Source organism: Mustela putorius, unplaced genomic scaffold (genome assembly GCF_011764305.1).
Source record: "Mustela putorius furo isolate JIRA1106 unplaced genomic scaffold, ASM1176430v1.1 tig00001438_pilon_pilon_pilon, whole genome shotgun sequence".
Lineage (NCBI taxonomy): Eukaryota > Metazoa > Chordata > Mammalia > Carnivora > Mustelidae > Mustela > Mustela putorius.
Window position 1 is genome coordinate 83,390 of NW_025421744.1, and position 5,753 is coordinate 89,142.

The 5,753-nt window shown below is 31.8% G+C and overlaps 1 pseudogene; it reads right to left on the bottom strand.

Moving 5' to 3' along the window:
• Window positions 1–1,149: 1,149 nt before the first annotated feature.
• On the bottom strand, window positions 1,150–1,241 carry LOC123394096 (annotated as a pseudogene).
• Between the last annotated feature and the right edge of the window lie 4,512 nt (window positions 1,242–5,753).

The window sequence follows — 5,753 nt, forward strand, 5'->3', positions numbered from 1 at the left end:
ATGAGATACCACCTCACACCTTTCAGAATGGCTAAAATGAACAAGTCAGTCAATGACAGATGCTGGCGAGGATGTGGAGAAAGGGCAACCCTCCTACACTGTACGTGGGAATGCAAGCTGGTGCAACCACTCTGGAAAACAGCGTGGAGGTGCCTCAAAAAGCTGAAAATAGAACTACCCTATGACCCAGTGATTGTAGTACTGGATATATACCCTAAAGATACAAACGGGGCATTCTGAAGGGGCACATGCTCCCAAATGTTTATAGCAGCAATGTCCACAATAGTTAAACTATGGAAAGAACCTAAATGTCCTTCAACAGATCAATCAATAAATAAGATATGGTATATATGTATAATGGGATACTGTGCAACCATCAAAAGAAATGAAATCCTGCTATTTGTGATGACATGGATGGAACTAGAGGGTATTATGCTTGGCGAAATAAATCAATCTGAGAAAGACAACTATCATATGATCTCCCTGATATGATGAAGTGGAGATGCAACATAGGCGGTTTCGGGTGTACGAAAAGGAAAATAAAAGAAGATGGGATTTGGAGGGAGACAAACCATAAAAGACTGAATCTCACAAAACAGACTGAGGGTTGCTGCGGGGAGGTGTGTTGGGAGAGGATGGTGGGGGTATGGACATTGGGGAGGGCAGGTGCTATGGTGAGTGATGGTGAGTGCTGTGACATGTGTAAACCTGGTGATTCACAGACCTGTACCCCTAGGGATAAAAACACATTATATGTTTATAAAAAATTTTAAAAAATAATTTAAAGAATCCATTAAAGAAAAAACACATATTGCAAGCCCAGAGCTAATCTCATATTCAATCAAATAAGTTTGAAAGTTTTCCCCTTAAAGATCAGAAAAAAGACAAGTGTGTCCACTTTCACTACTCTCATTTGACATAGTACTGGATGTCCTAGCCAGAGAAACAAGGAACACAAAGAAATAAAAGACTCCAAAAAAAAAAAAAAAAGAAGAAGAAGTAAAATTTTCTTTTTTTGGATAACATGAACTTACATGTAAAAAAATCCTAAAAACTTCACAAAAAATTTTGAATAAACAAATTTAATAAAGCTGCCAAATACAAGATCAATATATAAAAGACAGGAATTTTGTTTTGTTTCGTTTTTTTAAAATAGTTTTTTATGTCATCCTTGCTCAGTGATCATGCTAATCTTCTCTGCATCATTCCAATTTTAGTATATGTGCTGCCAAAGTAAGCACAAGACAAGAGCATTTTAACACTCTAATGATGAACTATCTGAAAAAATAAAGAGAACAATCTAATTCACAATAGCATCAAAAATAATAAAATACTTAGGAAAAGATTTAACTAACAAGATGAAAGATCTGTACCCCATAAACTATGACATTGATAAAGAATTTGAAGGAGACATAAATGGAAAGATAGCTCATATTTATGAATGGTAAGAATTAACATTGTTAAAATGTCCATACTACCGAAAACCATCTGTAAATTCAATTCCTATCAAATATCCAATGCTAGGGGTGCCTGGGTGGCTCAGTGGGTTAAGCCGCTGCCTTCAGCTCAGGTCATGATCCCAGGGTCCTGGGATCGAGCCCTGCATCAGGCTCTCAGATCAGCAGGAAGCTGCTAACTCTTCTCTCTCTGCCTGCCTCTCGGCCTGCTTGTCATCTCTCTCTGTCAAATAAATAAATAAAAAATCTTTTTAAAAAATCCAATACTTTTTTTTACAGAAGTAAGGAAAGAATCCTAAAATTTTATATGAGACATGAAAAAAGACAACAAATAATTAAAGCAGTTCTGAGAAAGAATGAAGAAGAAGCGAAATTACACTTCTTGATTTGAAACTATACTACAAAGCCCTCATGCTCAAAACAATAAAGTATACTGGCACAAAAACAGACCAATAAACAAGTTGAACAGAATTGAGAGTCCAGAAATAAATCCTTTGATACAGTCACCTAATATTTGACAGGGGCCAACATATATAATGGGTAAAGATAGTCTGTTCAATAAATGATATTTAAAACTGAATAGTCACACAAACCAGCATGAAACTGGAACCTTATATCACTCATAAATCTTAACTTGAAATAGATTAAAGACTTAAATGTGATGCATGAAACTAAATTTCCTAAAGGAAAACATAGGAAAAATTCTCCTTGACATTGGTCTTGCGAATAGTTTTTTGGATACCAGGCCAAAAACACAAGCAAAAGAAGCATAAATAAATAATGGTATTACATCAAACTAAAAGTTTCTGCATTGCCAAAAAAAAAAAAAGGGGGGGGAATGTACACACAATCCATAGAATGGAAGAAAATACTTTACAAATCTTTTATCTGAAAAAAGGTTAATAACCAACAGATACAAATAGAAAAATATATATAATTAAAAAAATAGCAAAAGGATCTCAATAGACTTTTTTTTCAAAAAAGTTATATAAATGACCAACAGGAGCATTAAAAAGTGCTCAACGTAAAACCTCAGGGCAAAGTCATTTTGTTGTTGTTGTTGTTGTTTACCTAAGAAAAACACAACAAGATAGTACTACCTATTAGAATATATACTACCAAAAAATTAAAACTAACAAATTTTGGTAAATATTGGGGAAAATGGGGAACTTATGCACTGTGATAGGGATATAAATTTGTATGGAAAACAGTATGGAGATTATTCATATTATTAAAAGTAAAATTACCATATGATTCAGTAATCCCACATCTAGGTATATATCTAAAGGAAACGAAGTCACTATTCGAAGACATATCTCCACTCTTATGTTCATTATAAAATTATTAACTCTAAGCAAGAGATGGAAATAACTTCAGTATCCATTAATGGATGAATGGATAAAATAAGTATGGTAAATATATACTATGGAATACTACTGAACCATGAAAAATTAAGAAAAATACTGCCATTTACAACAGCATGGATGGATCTTGAAGGTATTATACTGAGTGAAATATTTCAAAGATTTTATATATATATTTTTTAATTTATGTATTATGATATCCCTTACATACAGAATCTGAAGGAAAAGCAAACTAATGGAAACTTAGAGTTGAGTCGACAAGAGGTGAACCTGGGGTGGAATAAGGGGACAAAGGGTACAAACTTGCAACTATAATATGAAAAAGTTCTGGGGATCTAATGTACAGCATGATGATCATAGTTAATAATATATACATCCATTTTTATTGTGCTTCCCTTTATTACACTTTTGCATATAATACATTATTACAAGTTGAAAGTTTTATAGCCAATCTTGTATTATAAATAGGTCTGCTGCCACACCATTTTTCTAACAACATTTGTTCATTTTTTGTGTCTGTCACAATGTTGGTAATTCTTGCAATATTTCAAGTTTTTTTCATTATTATTGTATTTGTTATGGTGATCTGTGATCAGTAATTATGACCCACTGAAAACTCAGAACTAGTTTTACTTAAGGTATATACATTGTTTTTTTTCCTTAAAGGCATAATGCTTTTGAACAGTACAAAAAAGTATAGTTTTTATTTTTTATATGCACTGGGAAACATATTTTGTTTTTTATGTTGCGCTGGGAAACCAAAAAAAATAATAATAATTTGACTTAGTTTATTGAGATAATCACTTTAGTGAGGCGGTCTGGAACAAAAACCCACAAGACCTCTGAAGTTTATCTCTACTGTACTATATACATAAAAGCTGCTAAGAGAGTAGATCTTAAAATCCCTTACCATACATGCATAAAAAACAGTGGCTACTATATGAGATAGTAGATGTATTAACATTTTTATGTAGATAGATATATTGCAATACAAGATGTATGCCAATTTATCAAATTGTACAAAATTTACACAATGTTAAAAGTTTGCAATGTATAAGACATCATTTCTTATATTTACAAATTATAGAAATGTCGATTATTTTTCAATAAAGCTGGAAAAAAACTTTTTGTAGAATTAATCTATTTTCAAAAAAAGGAAGTAAGGAAGTAAGAAACTGCAACTAACTCTGCAAAATAATAGAATATAAAATCCATTTTTAGTTTTTATTCTCACACTGTGGTGTGACAAAACTATTACGTAGTTTACAATGAAGGAGTTACTAGGAAGCATGAAGGATGGTCTAATAAATAAGGCTGAAAGAGCTCAGTTTTAAGGTTTACATTTAAAATCCTTCTGTTTGAAATACTAAACTGACCACCCATTTTTCCAAACATAAATGTCTGAACGGCATGAATTTATTTCATACAACAACTCTATAATCTAGTTTCATAAGAAAGGCAGGATGCAAATTTTGAATAAACCAAGACTTGCTGTGAAGTTTCTTTATGTTCAACAGTAAAAGGATACTTCCCCGCTCAAACAGAAGAAAAAATCAGAATATTTATTCATGATAATTAGTATTCCTAATGGAAGATTCATATTTTGAATGAGGGGCATATATAATCCGCTCATATGGGGTACAGGTAAAATGAAATTTATTTGGTTACTGGTGTCTATGACTAGTCAATACAATGCCTCACCTATAAATGAATATTATCATTAATGAACAATTTTAATTTACTATTATTAGAATTATTATAAGTAATAAAAATAGCTATCATTTTTCGTATGGAATCTGAGACTCTACATGCCTGCTTCATTACAATCCACGTAACAACTCTTGCATAATAAGTATTATCATCACGCATTTCAATGGGAGAAAAAACTGAGGCTAACACATGTAGATACTGGTTTATGATTACCTGCTATAAGTATGCATCACACTATTTTAGGCTTTATGATTTCAGAATTGTACTCTTTCCACTGCACATTCTATTACTCTGTAATACTTGGCTTGTTTTCATTTAGTTCTTTAATTTTATTCATGTGGTGATGGCTTAAAGCTTCATTTAAAGGAAGCTTTAAAAATTCATTTAACCAAAAGCTCCCAAGAATTAAAAAATGTCATGGATATCATTAGTTAATGGGTAACTATATATTTTTCACACTCTAGTGAGATAACAATCAGAGTTATTTTTTCTAAGTTTTAGTCTCTGAGTGTTCCAAAGGACTTTGTTAAAATAGAAATATTTAGACAAAGGTGATCAAAATTCTGGATCAGGTCACCTTAAGATAAATATTAGGAAACTGAGGAAACAAAATGGAGATTTGAAACACTGAGCTATGATATAATGAATGGTCTTGAAGTATTATTAGAGCATAGAAAAGCCCTTTAAAAGCCTTGTCTTAGCCTAGCATTGCAGCTTCTGGGATATCTGTCTATCGATATCATCTACCTATCTATCTATCTATCTATCGGATATAAATAATTGAAAAACCTTTTCAACTTAAAGATTTTGAGAGAAATAGAACATAATTAGCACCATAGAAGATCTGTTTATGATAAAACCTAGACCCCTCTCCCAGTTTGTTAATATTCTCTCTGATTTAATGTAACATTGTGCAAATATACCACTACTGATTGCAATTATGAATGAAATAACTATAATCATCTGTTGGCATATCCTGGTGAAAAATATTCATTAGTTCCATGTTGTATTTCTAGGAATGGGGGGGGACCAACAAAATTTTAATTTTTAATTTTTAAGTTTTCTAAATATTGTCCAACTTACCTCATATGTTTTTATTATTTGCACTGTCATTCCTTCACATTCTTGCAAGACATTTTCACTGTGCCCCATATGGTAAGTGTGTAATAGTATTGTCATTTCTAGGTTTTAATTTATTTTTAATTTAATTTAATTTAATTCC